This window comes from Thalassophryne amazonica, chromosome 10 (assembly GCF_902500255.1).
Source record: "Thalassophryne amazonica chromosome 10, fThaAma1.1, whole genome shotgun sequence".
NCBI lineage: Eukaryota > Metazoa > Chordata > Actinopteri > Batrachoidiformes > Batrachoididae > Thalassophryne > Thalassophryne amazonica.
In genome coordinates, this window is record NC_047112.1 from 75,260,545 (window position 1) to 75,279,169 (window position 18,625).

The window sequence follows — 18,625 nt, forward strand, 5'->3', positions numbered from 1 at the left end:
GCTAGGTAGCAAGCTGCACATAATGGCAGACAATTTTAATGTTGTGGACCGGATTTTGGCGAAGCCATTTGATAGTCTTCCTTACAAAGAAGCCGTGGCTGCTGTCATGGCTTCTGCTCTCAATGGTTTGAAGGCCAAAGTTAAAGCAACAGCCCCCAGTGTAATGTTTGTGCATTGCTATGCACACAGACTGAATCCGGTTCTGTCTCAGGGGGCTAAATGCTTATCTGAGTGCAGAATATTTTTTGCATCACTCTCTGGGTTTGCCACATTTTTCTCAAAATCCACAAAGAGGATGTCTTTTCTTGAGTCTGCAGGCTGCTCAAGGTTGCCCAGAAATGCTCCTACTCGATGGAATTTCACATCACGGATAGTGAGCACTGTGGCAAACAATTATGATGCCTCCTGCAAACTTCTGTATATAGACTGTTTTCCTCTTACTTCTTTTGCACTTCTTGTTATTTATGACAAATTATTGTGGTTTGCCATTTTTGCCTTTAAAGAGTGTTAACTTCTTCACTTGTTGCTTCCTGTTACTTATGATACACAATAGTGTTTGTTATTTCTTCTTATGTGTACAGTAATGGGTATAGAATTTACCTCTGTTGTTAGTTCATTTATTTATGATACATGATTGCGCTTTACCATTTTTGCCACTTTAATGTATAGGGTTTTTTTGTACATTTTTTGTCACTTCATGGTATTCTGTAATATACAGATTGTTTAACTTCTTTTGTTATTTATATGGTGCGACTTTAATGGAGGTTTAAGTCTTGTTCAATATGGTGAATGGTACTCTATGATAATGCAAAGTGCACTCTGTTGGTAAAACTGAATGACGTGCAATATTTTGACCATCGGGTGGTGCTGTAGTGCAGTTGTGCTTTCTTAAATACCTGTACTGTACATAGTTGTAAGGTGAAGTCACTGAGTCTTTTGTTTTTTTTTTTATGTTCAAAAACTTTATTGAAGTAATTATTGTTTATCTTTGTGTTTGTTATTGCAGTAGACATTAAAACTGGAAATTTGTGCTTGAAAATAGCTGTTGTGAGTTAATTTGTGGGATTGTGGGTGTTCTGGACAAAGTTAGTGTTTTCATGGGTGGTGGGGCGGAGGTGGTGGCCACGTTAGTGTGCGCGGGGGGGGGGGGGGGGGCACGCAGGGGGTTTCGCCCGGGGAGTAAATCACTCTAGGACCGCCACTGTCCAAACCTGAAAGATCTAGAGAAGATCTGAATGGAAGAGTGGACCAAAATCCCTGCTGCAGTGTGTGCAAACCTGGTGAAAAACTACAGGAAACGTTTGACCTCTGTAATTGCAAACAAAGGCTACTGTACCAAATATTAACATTGATTTTCACAGGTGTTCAAATACTTATTTGCCGCAGTAACATACATATATATTATTTAAAAAAATAAAAATCATACATTGTGATTTCCGGATTTTTTTTTTTTATTTTTTTTAAGATTATGTCTCTTACAGTGGACATGTACCTAAGATGAAAATTTCAGTGGGAGAACTTTCAAATACTTATTTTCCTCACTGTAAGTGTGTGTAAACGTATGTCCAAAACAGTAGCTCAAGATAAGACGACTGAAATCTGAACAAAGAGGATTTCACATGTACGTCAACAATTTTAGCAGCTTTAATTAGCAGCTTTATTCTTTTTGCAGCTTTTTCCTGTGCAGATGTGGCAGACAGCAGCAGCAAACACCTGCTGTGTGATGGGGGGTGGTGTGTGTGTGTGCGCACACAGTCAAAAGGGCAGTGGTGTCAAAAGTACACACATTTGTTACTTAAGTAGAAGTATAGATACTGCAGTTTAAAAACACTCTGGTAAAAGTTGAAGTATCAACTTGACCTCTTTACTCAAGTAAAAGTGAAAAAGTATGTGCTCCAAAACCTACTTAAAGTATAAAAGTATAAAGTAACCTTAAAAAAAAAAAGGTAGATGACACTATATGAATTGAAAGCTTAATTTAAAAACTGAGTCGTTCTACATGTGGCCCAAGACCCAAAACCCAAAATTACCCCCAACACCACCTGCACGAAAATGTTTCAATTCTAGAAGCTCTGAAATGCAATCTGGGACTATTCCAGACAATAAACTGCAGTGAGTGTAGCATCCATTTAGTGAAGGAAAAAAAAAAAAAAATACAACTTTCCTTACTCAGATTCATTCCAGTAGTATTCTGCTCTTACTAGGATGCAGCAGTTTTCTAGTTTGTCAGATAGTTCTGGAGGAAATCACTGAAGAAATTAACATATTGAAAATATGGTTTGACCGAAACAAACTGTCATTAAATAAGACAGGGATGAAGTGGAGGTGTAAGAGTCACTAAGTGTTCACAGGAAACACTTATTTATTTATATATGTATGTATTTATTTATGTATGTTCATTGTTACTTGCTTTTATATTTTCTGTTGTGTTTCTATTCAGGTTCTTTTTGCCTCTTTCTCTAGAATTGTATATAATAATCATTAGATTATTAATATATAAACAAAAATAAATTTAAGAAATATTACAATTTGAAAACAAATGCACCCGAACGTGATGAGAGCTCTATCAACTGTTTCAGAAGACCATAACAGGTCGGTTTAACATAGAAAAGGTAAATAATACTCACAGAAGTATGCTCTTTAGGGTTTTAGCGGGGGAAAATTAAGCGAAAGAAAGAAAGAATAAACGAAGCAATGGTCGAAGCATTGCTTCAATCTGCGAACCACTGCTTCGATTGGTTCACGGTTCAAAGCAAAGCGGCGCTGCAGAAAAGTTGATTACAGGCGCACATGACGTGAAATATATATATATATATATATATATACATTAAACTGAAGCCAAGAGTAATGAGGCTGTTTGTTTTAAAAATGTAAGGAATAGAAAGTACAGATACTTGTGTGAAAATGTAATGAGTAGAAGTCGGAAGTAGGCAGAAAAATAAGTAATGGAGTAAAGTATAGATACCTAAAAAGTGTACTTAAGTACAGTAACGAAGTATTTGTACTTCGTTACTTGACACCTCTTTAAAAGGGTCAAGTGTGTTGGGCTGACAGCTGTGTGTGAATGTATGCATATTTCAGACAGACAGACAGACAATCAGGCAAGTTGTTAGGCTACAGAGCAAAGCAGTCTGGGATGCTTAAGAGGTTCAGATGTATGGTTTGCTTGCACAGTGCACTTTGTGTATGCACAGGCAAATGTTTAGCTGTTGTCAGATGGGCTGCCTCAATAATCTGGCCAGACAGCTTGGTAATTGGAACACTGCATGAAGAGGGGGACCTGCAGCTGATAATACACCCACAGTCTGAAAGCTGCAGAAATAATAGGCGTTGGAGGGTGGGGGAGTGTTTCTGTGGTGACGGGGGAACAGTTGGGGTTGAGAGCACAGGGACTACTAGCAATAGTGTTGTGGATTGCTTGTCCTTGGTCCATCACCGGGGCAACCGCGTCATTGTCTGGGTCGATTTGCTCTGACCCCGCCCGTTCATCCGCTCAGTCTGGTCAAAGCCAATTGAGTGTCTGCCTGAAAGGATTCCGGTGGCAGCCATGAGAGCCACTCAGATTTTCATTTCAATGCATCTCAAATGCATTTCAAACAGTTTCACTTTCAACTCCCTCCCACTGCTGGGCCGACCACAATGTAGTCCTCTCTTATGTTATCGCCTGCTTGGGGCCTCTACCTCCCCCTACCACCCTCCCCTCCTCACAAGTACACCCGCAGCTAAGGAGACGAGCTCACCAGACAGGTGCCATCCTGTTCAGGTTGACAATTTGCCTTTTGGAAATCAGCCTCCGGTTCCGTTGTGTATTTTTAAAATCAGTTAGCCCCTCAGCTGATAGTCTGTAGTTCTTGTCTGCTCCCCCCTCCCACCTTCTATATTTCTGTGAGCTCCTTTAACTGTTAACATTTACAGAGGGGAATTCCTTCATTTAAACACATTAAAAGCAATTATATTTGGAAGTGCATTTTAATATCGTGCCTTAGGGAGCCCTTTATGATACTATAGTGCATCTGGAAAGTATGCACAGTGGTTCAATTTTTCCATGTTTTGTTATGTTACAGCCGGTTTGATTCTCCTTTATGTTTACATTGGCCTGTATTGTCTTTCAAATTAATATATACTAAATGACAAAGCCTGGTGTAGTGCTGAAGTGTCACACCACGGCTGAACCTGAAGCGGCCCATGTGGGTGGGGATGGGGAATGTCCCACCTCTCAGTAAGAGCATCCATCTTCTGCAGGCAGCAGCCGTCAGTGGGCTCATTATTTTAGTCTGCTTGCTGCTCAGCAAACTGAACAATGTTGGTTTTTCCCACAGCACAGCCAGTGCGCTGGATGTCGCCATGTGCAGGGAGTCACCGAATCACAGTCATGCAACATTTCACTTGTGAGCAAGATTACTTACATTGACTGGCGCAGTTGTCACCAAACCTTGTGTATGCATCACACACAGTGACCACAAGACGCGGAATCATTTAGGTGTCAAAGGTTAAGGTCACTTTAGCATACGTTGTCATTTTTTTTTTTTTTTTGGGTGCAATAACTTTAAATTGCTAGATTGTCACCAAACTTGGTATGTGTGTTTTACTTATCGTCACCCCAGGAAGCCTATTGCCTTTGGGGTCAAAAGGTCAAGGTCACTGGAGTGTATTTTGTAAAAATGTTGTGAGCACAGTAACATCTTTCCTAATTGCCTGATTGTCACCAAGCCTAGTATGTGTTAGGTATGTTGACCACAAGGAGCCTATTAGTTCAGGTCCAAAAGGTTTAAAAAAAAAAAAAAAATCACTGGACTGTACACTAAATCAAATCAAATCAAATCAATTTTATTTATATAGTGCCAAATCACAACAAACAGTTGCCCCAAGGTGCTTTATATTGTAAGGCAAGGCCATACAATAATTACGTAAAAACCCCAACGGTCAAAACGACCCCCTGTGAGCAAGCACTTGGCGATAGTGGGAAGGAAAAACTCCCTTTTAACATGAAGAAACCTCCAGCAGAACCAGGCTCAGGGAGGGGCAGTCTTCTGCTGGGACTGGTTGGGGCTGAGGGAGAGAACCAGGACAAAGACATGCTGTGGAGGGGAGCAGAGATCAATCACTAATGATTAAATGCAGAGTGGTGCATACAGAGCAAAAAGAGAAGGAAACACTCAGTGCATCATGGGAACCTCACAGCAGTCTAACACTACCAATCAAACATTCCCATTCTATTGAATGTTTGTTTCATATACCCACTTATTTACACTTATTCACTTTTTAAGTATGTGAAATTGTGATTACATTGTTTCCAGAGCCAGTGAAGGTTGTATTCTCTACAGCCTGAGTCTGTGGTGGTAAAGACCAAAGCTTTTCTGGTTGCACTTGTCCATACATGGCCTTCTTGGAGCATATAATAAGGCCAGGTATCTCCAAGAGGGAGGTCTTTTCTTTTTTCATCTTATGTTTGTCTTTGATCTTTGTCTGTTTGCACTAGTAAAAAAAAAAAAAGACAATGAAGAGAGCATCATTTACTTGCATCATTGTTCAGTCCAGCATTGAACAACTACTAGTTTACTCAAGTAGACTGATTCGAATGTGAAAATTTATTTATTAACTTATTTTTGTTTCAGTTAATTTAACTAGTTTCATAGGAATAGTGGTATTCTTCAAAGATGTGTATTGGTTCCTGCCTTGTTTCTTGCTTGCATGTACTGTGTGTTGGATAGGATTGTGGAGTCTCTAGTGTCAGAGTCTAGAATGACATGGGTGCCTTGTCCTTGAGTGAATGTCCACTGACCTTGACTCTGTAGATGACGCTGTGATTTGGGTGGAAGTTGGGAGACCTGAAAAACAAGTTCATACTGGAGGTTTCTGAGATTAAAAAAGGTTACCAACAGCTGTTGGAGGTAAGTGGCATCTGTTACATCTTACCAGCACATGCTAGCTGTCACTGAAAGTAATCATCCTGCTAATTACTCATACCTGCCCTACATTACAAAATGACAGTGTTTCCAAAGTTTTTTTTTGTTATCAAGCCTTCATGACAAAGAGACAATTGAGGCTTGATGTTTTACAGTTTAACCCTCTGGGGTCCAAAGGGATTAGTGAAATTTTTATTTGTTGCACATCAAAATTAAAAATCTTCAAGAATTCTTCAAATCTTTAGTGAGGATACATTTTTATTCATGTGGATGAACTGTTTTGATATTAGAAATGGCTTTATTGCCATTTTCATGGTACTAAAGTGGTGTAATATATGATAAAGATTTTAAAACACACACCTTCAGCAGCTTATTTAAGATCCGGTCACAGGGGCTGAAGCCTATCCCAGCAGTCATAGGGCGTGAGACGGGGTACATCCTAGACAGGATGCCAGTCAACACTTTAAAACAATGTATAATAAATTAAAAAATAACATATACACCCTGCAGTGCAGCAGCACCTGTTGGGAAATATACAGCGGAGATCTACAACATTCCAAAAACAAGTATTTATGTTTGTTACAAATACACTGTCTGCTGCTCTTGTCATATAATTCTTTTTTGGATGAATAAAATCAATTTGTGATGAAAACTGATGACAAAATTTCCATTGCTGCCTTAAAGAAAAAAAATGCATCACCATTGTGGAGGCAAAAATGATTTTAAGTCAAAGTGTCTGAAGCTGTGTGTGGAAATAAAGTCAAGGAATTGGCAGATTAAAATGACAGGCTTTAATTTGAGGCCTTGAAAACACATGCAAAGTCAAAAATCAGAACAGAGGATTTTGAATGAGTGTGTGTGTACACAGCATTTCTGAAGGAGATATTTTGTACATTCAGAGAAAGGGGGATTGCTGCAAACAGTCACATACACATTTGCCAATAAATGAAACATTACGTTTGTAAATGTAACATTGTAAACGTTTCCCATGAAAACTCTTGCTGAATAGTGAATGTTATCATGCATGTTTTGGTGTTGGATGAGAGATAGTGCCTTTTTCAGTGCAGCTGCAAAACTGCGAGGAGGCATTTTTAATAGAGTTTCGATGCAAAAGTTTCAGGCTATCTGTAAGACATTAAATGAATAATTTTGACACTGCACCATTCCTGAAGAAAATAATCCCTCCACCTGTTTACCATTATGATTTTCTTTGTCTTTAAGGCTACATTTGACAGAGCCATTCTTTTAGAGTTTTTGAGCCTTTACTGGTGTGTTTGAATGAGGATCTCTGGCTAACATATGCTGCAGCTGAGTGGAGCCTCTTGTAGCAGGCAGAGAGGAGACAGACCATGTGGTTTCTTCAGAATCTAGGATTAGCTCTGATTCAAAGATTCTCTGGAGGAGAGATACATTTTACAGATGAGAAAGTGTCATTTCAAGAAGTGGTTGAACAAAGTCTGATATTTTGTTGCTAATCTACATGCGGTATGAGATCTAAACATGATGAAAAGTACACTTAGATGTGGCTGCATGTCCACAGGCAGACAAACTTTATTATTCATTCGTTTTCTACACCACTTATAAAAAGTCACAGAGGAACTGGAGCCTATCCCAGGATTCATTGTGTGAGAGAAAGAGTACTCCCTGAACATAGACAAACACATTCACAGTGAGCTTTATTATTATAAATAAATGTAAACATAACCAACCAACACCACTCTCCCGTCACTTTACTTGTATTGGCAGGTACCGACCCCATTACTCAGCATTTACATCAGATGTCTCATCTATTTTGGCCCTGGCTAGCTGGTGTAATTGGGAATGAATGGTCACTTTTCTGTTTGTTGTAGCTAATGTGACCAAGGGGTAATGGAGGTCCCAGCCATGCTTGACAGCATTGTAATTGATGCTGTCTGAGTGCCTTCTGCTGGGCAAATGATGACACTGACAATGACACTGTTTTCTAATAGCCCAAGTGCTTTCCTGCATTATTTGGTGAAACAAAGTTTTCATTATTGGCAAAAATAATTCCAATATGATATACTGACCGATTATTATTGGCCAACTGATATAATCGTTGGGCTTTACCTAAAATATTGTAAATTGATGAGTTATTAAAACAGTCCACCCCATGTACAATTGTAAACATGTTTATTTCTGCTCTAAATTTGTGGATTTTAACATGGGGTTCTGTGATGGAGTCACTCCTTTTTGGAGCCAGCTTCAAGTGGCCATTCAAGGAACTGCAAAATTTTTCAGCTACATGTTGGCTTCATTTAAAAGCACGTGGTTGAGGCTTCATGTGCATTTCCTGTGTATGGGGGTGTCATTACGCTGGAAGATGCCCCTCCCGTCAGGATAAATGTATTGCTTCAGGATACAGAACAACCCTCAGGCTAAAGGGATGCAAATCAGATCATGATGGGACTTTACTCCATTCTTTTGCTGAGGAATTGTCTTTGATACTTTCTGCATAATCCCACATTTTAAATATGTTACAGTCCTATAGTGTGGTCAAGCAGTATAGTATCAGATCATTTATAATCAGGACATGCAGTATGAGAAAATGTGCTGGCTATGTGATTGCGAAAGTCTTGAGACACATACTTAACCACTGGTTTGAAAAGGAAATGAGTGGTCAATCAGGAGAAGTGGTTAGGAGATGGTCATCCATCTTCGGTCATCTCACAGCAGAAGCGATGGCCAGAGCTTTTATCACTCCGTATTGGCCAGGTAGCACAACCTACTCACTGTTGCAGTGAAGATTATAGTAATGCTACAAATGCAGGAAGGTGTCAGCAACAATCCAAAGGGATCCATTCACTTCTCTGCACGGCCGAGTACATCTTTTTCCACACATTAGGTGCAACCACTTGGTCAGCCATTTCTTTCATTAACTGGTGTGATTATATCTTATTAAGTACTTAGTTTTTGACTTATTACCTTAACAGTGAGGGATGAGTATACACAACAATACGGCACAAAAGGAATATCACTGTTTGGCACCAAATTAAAAGGCCTCATACAGAACAGATCAGTATGTTTTACTGATGGCAAATCAGAGAGCTGTCACACGTTGTTCCACTGTGATGATGTGAACACTGAGTGGAAATAATTACTGTTGTGTGTTGGGGGGTTTGGCTGGACATTTTGGTGTTGTTTTCTTTTCTTTGCTCTCCAGGTGGTGTGCAAACTGGTTTTTGTCTGTGGAGAAGGTGCTGGCAGAAGAGTCCTTCACCCTCATCAGCATGATTTGCAGCACCTGTGGATGATGCTCACGTGCAAACTTAAAGACTTTCAGCTGAAGCAGATAATGAGATGGCGTTCTGCATTTAAGCCATGAGTGATTCGAGCAGAATTGCCGGGAACTCGACCTTGTGACGTTCGTTTGTGGGACGCTGAGGACCGCGCCTGGGTTTGACACATCGTGCCTGTGAAGGAGGACGGGTGAGGGACACATGCTGTCAGCACACATCAGAGGTGATGATTGTCTGAATAAGTGTTAACAGTAATTTGGTATTTTGTTACGCAGTATATTTGAACATTGATGAGAATTGTGCAGCTCGCTTCTCACTGCTGTGGCGTACGGAATGATGATCCTCCACCTGTTGTGAGAAGCTGCTCATTTACATAAGGCTTAAATTCAGACCTGAATGTGTTGCTGATAGTGTGTGCCTTTGAAGGATATTTGTTGTAGCTGTTGACTTACCTCACCTTTTCCATCCTTCACAGAGTCAGTTTGTCGTATCCACCTGGGGGGTGTTCGGCGGTGAGTCTGGGTCCAGAAGCGCCGAGCTTTGATCCATTTGGGCGCTGGAGAGCGCGCCGTCCTTCACCTCGCCAGACAAACGCACATTTATGTTGTACACCAATTATTGCACAGGAGAAAAATAAAATTGTTTTGTTTTTGGAACCACTTTCTGGTTATTTAGCGCTGGGTTCAGTCAGACGCAGGTCCGCTCCTCAACCCGCGTCTGCACATAACAAATTACACCCCCAACAGACTAACATACCAGAGGAAAAACACTCTCTCTCTCTCAAAAAAAAAAAAAAAAATCATGCCTAAAGTATTTTTTCTAAACTACTACTGAGCCCTCATTGTGTGAATATGACCATGAGCATAGCTGTCATTACTTCGCAGTTCAGTCCAATCATCACAGCATTGCCAAGTTATCTTGGAAATAAACAAATAAATAAATATTTATTCTCAAGCCCAAACGAGGAAATAGATTCAGTCATACTGTAACACAACTGAATGAGGAGACTCACCAAGGACACCTCTCAAAAATGTAACTTTAAATTATACTTTATTAATATTAACCTTAATACTTAAGCTGATTCCAAGAGAAGGTGTAATGTTAAAAAAGGTGTTGTCACAGATGGCGTAAACCTATTAGTAATGGATTGAAATAATTATGCTGATTTGGTGAATCGGGGTGAAATCTTTGAAAATTTCACCGATTTCAAAACCGGTCCTGATGATGGCCATAACTACTGCCTACACCAAGTTTGGTCAAGACAAAAGATGGATCAAGACGTTACTGTGATACTTCAAAAACTCACACCGATTTGCTATTCTGGATGAAATTGGAAGGAACGGTGCTCTGTTGAAGGGTTATAAGAAGGAATATATTTGATGAATAAGAAAAGGACTTGTACAGAACAAAAATGATATCAAAATTTTGTATATGGTACACATAGGTTTCCTCAGTCCTTCATAGCCTGACAGACACTTAAGAGGTACTAAGCCATAATCTAACCTTAACTCAAAATGGTTTTTGCATCACCCCCCAGCTAATAGGATTAATAAATGGAATAGTTTTGACTATGTTGAATATTTGGTCTCCAAAGTAAGGGTCAAACAAGGTTGACGTCCATTGGATTCTATGACATGATGATATGCTATCCTGTAACATAATACCAAAGCATGACAGATGGTGGGAACTATTCCTTCTTAAAACCCTATTAACTAAACCAATAATTTGCTTCAAGCCTGATTTATGCTTCTATCTCCAGAGCTCCATAGTGATGCAGAGCCCTCTGTGTACGCTCACTGAGTCCCTCTCTGAAGCCCGACATACACCTCCCAAAAATTGAAACTACATGTCTAAACAATGGAGACTGCAAGGGCTGCAATTGGTCACTTTTCCGGTTTCACTCCTTCCTCTCCCATCAGATTTAAAAAGTTTTTGCAGTGCGCATGTTGATAACATTTCGATCATGGAAAAAACACAAAAAAACAAGAACACTGTTAGGGGCAGAAAGCCCGCAAATATGATGAACTTAACAAAAAAGTACAAAGACGCTCAAATGACCCGCAATTCATGAAGGGAAACTACACATGATGTTGATTTGGAGTTTGATGATTGTAATAAAGAAGTGGAACTCCTTGAGGAGAAAATTTGTCCAGAAAAAAAGGAAAAATGAATATGCAGGTGGAAAGAATGTCCTTGCCTTGTCCTTCACATCGTGCCCCCTAATATTTCAGTAGTAAATTGCATTACGATAACCACCGATACAACGGAGAACTTTGAAAGGGTCACGCCCATGTCAACATCACTGCTTAGCCACGGAGTTGTAGAAGCATAAATCAGGCTTCATTTTTTTTTTTTATCAAAATGGGAACAGCTTTAACTTTTGACCCCCGTACAAACGGAAACTGACCTTTGTCACACTTTCTGCTGTTTTTACCCAAATAGCTCCATACAATGGAGTCATAAAGTGCATTCGGAAAGTATTCACAGACCTTCAGTTTTTCCTCATTTTATGTTACAGCCTTATTCAAAAATGGATGCAATTCATTTTTTCTTAAAAATTTGGCACACAATACCCATAATGACAATGTAAAAAAGTTTTTTCTTGAAAAAACACCTGTACATAAGTATTCACAACCTTTGTCATGAAGTTCAAAATTGAGCTCAGGTGCCTCCTGTTTCCACTGATCGTCCTTGAGATGTTTCTACAGCTTAATTAGAGTCCACCTGGGGTAAATTCATTCAATTGGACAACCAAGCATGTTTTTATTGATGACCACAGGTTACTCATTTTCATAAGTTACTCATTTTTAAAGCTAGAAAAGTAATTAAAAAAAGTTATTTTTGCTGACCTGAAAAGCAATCCGATCAATGGCTTTTGTGATTCATTACACGACTAATGAATGTGTCTTGCTACTTACGCTTCAAAATTATGGTGTGGGGTGTTCCCCCCAAGGCACCAAAGATTCTAGGGCCGCCCCTGTCATGCTATGTCAGTTGTAACAATGAAGCAGATTCAGAGGGATACAGTGATTAGCATAGAAGTGCTTGGCTCCCACACCTTTAACAATGACACACTTCGTCTTGAAGGAAACTCCTTTATGTTGCAGGTAGAAGGTGTTTAAACATGGTTCTTGCAACACAACTACATACATATTTATCAGGACTTGCGGTATAAAAAGGCTGGATGCAGATGCTAGGCTCAGACAGTGGTGGGCACAACTAACCAAAAAGTTAGCTTTGATAACCAGTAAAAAAAAAAAATTAATTATCTTTATTACAGATAACCGATAACTATTAATATTGATGTGGACACGGCCACATCAGATTACACTATCAGCTTTTATATAATGGCTGAGTGGATCCTTGTCATTTGATTGGTGCTTTGTATGTCACATGACATGGATTAAGTCATCCCATTTGTGTTGAATTGCATTTACAGTGCAGCTTGGTTCCATTTAGAGTGCAAATTTGGTTCCATACGTTTGGTACCATTGCACTCTGCACACACACACACACACACACACACACACACACACACACACACACACACACACACACACACACACACACACACACACACCTTCTTGTGCGTGCAGGTACATTTGCACACATGCATGATCGCGCCCACACATGCTCGTGCACGCACACACATAACAAATCCACTGTGCTGTGTGGAGGCTGTTAGCAGGAAGAAAGCAAGAAAAGCTGGACTCATTTCTGACGTGATTTTTTTTCGCTGCACTGAGGACAGACACACAGTCTTTTTTTGGTAGCTAACGCTGCTTGTAAGACACACACACACACACACACACACACACACACACACACACACACACACACACACACACACACACACACACACACACACACACACACACACACACACACTGTGCTTTCTGGAGGCTGTTAGCAGGAAGAGAGAAGAAAAGCTGGACTCATTTCTGACGTGATTTTTTCGCGTGTCACGACCGATTTGCTGATGGAGCAAGACAAAGAAACACCTCCGTTTTGGTCTCACAGGACGGCTTTGAGATGGCGTTCAGACAGCTGTCGGTGGTTTTTCCATCAAGTGATTATCCGAGAAATTGTGGATGTGCCTGGACATGCCAGAACATGTCCCGTGAGGCTTCATCACGGTGTTGCTTTGCGCCATGCGGCACCGCCGCGACGCGCGGAATTCCTCCACACGTCTGTCTCAATGTGCCGAAAAAGTGCTGATGTCCACGTCTTTTCACAATTCCTGTGCTAGTCAGATGACGTCCCAGATAAAACACAGCGTCCAGTTTGGAAATGAACGGCACATTCCACTGTTACAGGAGTTTTTGTCATGGAAAGAGGAGCGGAGGCTTCGCGCGTCGCGGCGGTGCCGCATGGCGCACAACAACCCCGTGATGAAGCCTCACGGGACATGTTCTGGCATGTCCAGGCACATCCACAATTTCTCGGATAATCACTCGACGGAAAAACCACCGACAGCTGTCTGAACGCCATCTCAAAGCCGTCCTGTGAGACCAAAACGGAGGTGGTTTTGTCTCGCTTCATCAGCGAATCCATCGTGACGCGCGAAGCCTCCGCTCAGCTTTCCATGACAAAATCTCTTGTTAAAAGTGAAATCTGCCGGAAAATCTTTGATGTCCAGCTCTTGTGATAACCAGAGAAAGTGCACACAACGGTCCGGCTCCACAGAGCCATCCGTTTAGAAATGATCTGGTGGTTTGTGGCTCTCGATGGCGGCACGGAGCGTGGGGCGCCAAGCGTCCTTAAAGCCGTCCTTAAAGCTGTAGTAACAGTCCTTATTCTCTGTGAAGCCCGTAAAATTTTCACCGAAAGCCAGATAAATTTTTCTAATGGTTTCCAGCTGCCAGTCTCTAACAGTTTCTGAAAAAATTCTGATTGAAAAAAAGCCCAAATCATTCCGCCATTTCCTGACAATGAAAAATCCGCCAAGGGGTGGACCACTCCTCACTCAAAGCCTGCTCACAGGTGAATGATGCAACCGACAGGCGTGGAAAAACTCACGCATGCGCACAAGGGTTCAAGCTTGTCTGACGCAATCACACGTGATTCAAATCCATATGGTTTTTGAAAAAAATAATAAGGTCGGATACTTTTCTAATAGACCTTGTATACAGACTGTGATGACTGGATGGTGGGAAACAGGTGTGCAGGAAAGATCCAGAACAGGGCGTGGAAAAGCAAAAGAAAACCGCCCACCACCAAACACCCAGGTGACAAGAGAAAGCAGTATTATAAAACCAAAGCAGAAAAGTAACAGACAGAATCACATAAAGACATAGCAAAATTCATAATCCTGACAATATTATATGCACCGCTCATGTAAAGATGTTCACCTGACTTTATATGGACAAGAATGCTTTCACTTTGACTGCTATGGGCACTTTGAAAATATGAACTGTCTTTGTGTTTAACTATTGCAATGTATCTGTAATCCTGCAGTTTCCTTCATTTCCATTTGAAGAAATACAACATTTGTGTTGTATTGTTTCTTGGCTAAAACTACATGCATCTTATTTATTTAGTGGAATGTTAAGTTGACTATCCATAGAAGTGTGTTTAAGCATTTTTCCCCCGTTTTGTTTATATTACAGATTTTCTTCCAGTATGCAGGTGCCGGTATCTAAATGCAGTTACTCGAGGAGTGATTGGAAATTTTTTAAATCAGAGTAATACATCAATGTCAGCAGGAAGGGGAGCTGGTGGTGAAATACGATTTTCTCTGTATTTCTAGAAGGAAGTTCCCAACTCAGTGAAATTAAAATAAACTACTGTATTTTCCAGCCACAGCCTGTTTGCCAAATGTCTGTGGATGTTGGTAAGTAGCTTTAAGAAAACACAGAACTAGATGAGCCTCAATTAGAACTTAAGGAAAAGCAGTTGGATTTTTATTCATTTTTTTTATTTTTACTTCAGGGCTTTCTATTATATAATTATATAATGTGATTATTAAGGGAATTAGAATTTACAATTCCATACCTCTTATCAATGAGCTTTGTGTTATACTTAATAGTAGGGCTGCAAGTCCAAATTATTTTAAAACAAGACTAATCAAACAAATAGCACATCGATTAATCTGGCAATTAATGCAACAATCGATAAATTAATCTGTTAATTAGATATTGATCTTTTGCATTGTTGCCTTGTCTTAGCATGTTAACTAGTTAACAAAAAAATGTAAGAAAATAAAACCATGTTTTCAAAATGCCTTTACCGAGTAACCCTAATTGATTTACAGGTTTAGTTACATTTGAGAATGTGCTGGTACCATGCATCGCTGCATTTACCACACTGCTGAACCTCCTTGGGTTTTGGATGGAAACCACCCAGGGAGACAACCAGTCCTGAACCAGTGGGTCCTTGGTTCAGACCCCTGTCAGGGTGGAAAATCATTAACACCCTTGGCAAGTCCCCAGGTTGCTTCCGATGTGTAGTGTGCACCTTGCATGGCATCATTAGTGTGTGGGTGAATGTGAGACATCAGTGTAAAGCACTTTGAGCTTCTTATTCATATGGACAAGTGCTAAATAAATACAGTCTATTTATATACTCGGTTTCACTCCAACTATATCTCACTAAACTTAAAAAATGTTTTACTGTCCTTTCAAGTTTTGAAGCATTTATTTTCATCTTGTATCAAAATAAAATCACAATAAATAAATCCAGTAATTGATCTACACACTTATTTACTCTCCACATGAGAGTCTGTCTAGATATTTTTGTATTTCAATATTGCCACAATCTGTCTGGATATTTTAATACATTACACTTTTGTCCACAAATTACACAGTGGTCACATGACCCGACAAAGTTTGCAGAAATGTAACCACATATAGCAGGAGGTGGTAATGGTAGAAATATGTTTTTTTCAAATATGCTTACATCCACTTCAGAGATTGTGCATTGTATAATTTGGGAGATATTTCATATACGAAGCGGGTGTCTACCATGACAAAACCCCCCCATCCCATGCAAAAAGAAAACTGCAATATATACTGTAATTTTAACATCTTTTGAAATATTAGAATGTAATTGTTTTGACTTCATGATTAGTTTTGATAAACCCTGTATTGAACACAACATTCAAGTTTATGATATACAACCCCTGGCAATAATTATGGAATCACCGGCCTCGGAGGATGTTCATTCAGTTAATTTTGTAAAAAAAAAGCAGATCACAGACATGACACAAAACTAAAGTCATTTCAAATGGCAACTTTCTGGCTTTAAGAAACACTATAAGAAATCAGGAAAAATAATTGTGGCAGTCAGTAACGGTTACTTTTTTAGACCAAGCAGAGGGAAAAAATATGGACTCACTCAATTCTGAGGAATAAATTATGGAATCACCCTGTAAATTTTCATCCCCAAAACTAACACCTGCATCAAATCAGATCTGCTCGTTAGTCTGCATCTAAAAAGGAGTGATCACACCTTGGAGAGCTGTTGCACCAAGTGGACTGACATGAATCATGGCTCCAACACGAGAGATGTCAATTGAAACAAAGGAGAGGATTATCAAACTCTTAAAAGAGGGTAAATCATCACACAATGTTGCAAAAGATGTTGGTTGTTCACAGTCAGCTGTGTCTAAACTCTGGACCAAATACAAACAACATGGGAAGGTTGTTAAAGGCAAACATACTGGTAGACCAAGGAAGACATCAAAGCGTCAAGACAGAAAACTTAAAGCAATATGTCTCAAAAATCGAAAATGCACAACAAAACAAATGAGGAACAAATGGGAGGAAACTGGAGTCAACGTCTGTGACTGAACTGTAAGAAACCGCCTAAAGGAAATGGGATTTACATACAGAAAAGCTAAACGAAAGCCATCATTAACACCTAAAGAGAAAAAAACAAGGTTACAATGGGCTAAGGAAAAGCAGTCATGGACTGTGGATGACTGGATGAAAGTCATATTCAGTGATGAATCTCGAATCTGCATTGGGCAAGGTGATGATGCTGGAACGTTTGTTTGGTGCCGTTCCAATGAGATTTATAAAGATGACTGCCTGAAGAGAACATGTAAATTTCCACAGTCATTGATGATATGGGGCTGCATGTCAGGTAAAGGCACTGGGGAGATGGCTGTCATTACATCATCAATAAATGCACAAGTTTATGTTGATATTTTGGACACTTTTCTTATCCCATCAATTGAAAGGATGTTTGGGGATGATGAAATCATTTTTCAAGATGATAATGCATCTTGCCATAGAGCAAAAACTGTGAAAACATTCCTTGCAAAAAGACACATAGGGTCAATGTCATGGCCTGCAAATAGTCCGGATCTTAATCCAATTGAAAATCTTTGGTGGAAGTTGAAGAAAATGGTCCATGACAAGGCTCCAACCTTCAAAGCTGATCTGGCAACAGCAATCAGAGAAAGTTGGAGCCAGATTGATGAAGAGTACTGTTTGTCACTCATTAAGTCCATGCCTCAGAGCAGGGGTGGGCAACCTGTTCCAGAAAGAGCCATGAGGGTGCAGGTTTTCTTTGCAGCCACTGACTCCACCAGATGATTTCACTGATTAACTGATTCCATCTGCTCAAAGTGATATTAATCAGTAAAATCACCTGGTGGAGTCAGTGGCTGCAAAGAAAACCTGCACCCTCATGGCTCTTTCTGGAACAGGTTGCCCACCCCTGCCTCAGAGACTGCAAGCTGTTATAAAAGCCAGAGGTGGTGCAACAAAATAGTAGTGATGTGTTGGAGCGTTCTTTTGTTTTTCATGGTTCCATAATTTTTTCCTCAGAATTGAGTGATTCCATATTTTTTTCCCTCTGCTTGGTCTAAAAAAGTAACCGTTACTGACTGCCACAATTTTTTTCCTGATTTCTTATAGTGTTTCTTAAAGCCAGAAAGTTGCCATTTGAAATGACTTTAGTTTTGTGTCATGTCTGTGATCTGCTTTTTCCCTACAAAATTAAACAACTGAATGAACATCCTCCGAGGCCGGTGATTCCATACGTTTTGTCAGGGGTTGTATAATGCTCCTGACTTGGTAATACTTGTTTTAGAAAAGTCACAAAACTTAAATAAGAACTGATATTATTACAGTGATCATGCAATTACACATGTAATTTCAAGTCACAGCATGGCAAGTTGTAGTAAATCAAGTGTCATGGCCAAGCCAAAAACAAGATCTCAGGCTAAAGAATTTGATAAAACCTTTGACAATGGTTTATGTTTTTAAAGTTTTTGAAGAGCATGGCCTCCTCCTAAGTTCTCTTATTCCACACAGTGTGACTGAAATAAAACCTTTGACAATGGTTTATGTTTTTAAAGTTTTTGAAGAGCATGGCCTCCTCCTATGTTCTGTTATTCACACAGTGTTACTGAAATAAAACCTTTGACAATGGTTTATGTTTTTAAAGTTTTTGAAGAGCATGGCCTCCTCCGAAGTTCTGTTATTCACAAAGTGTTACTGAAATAAATCCTTT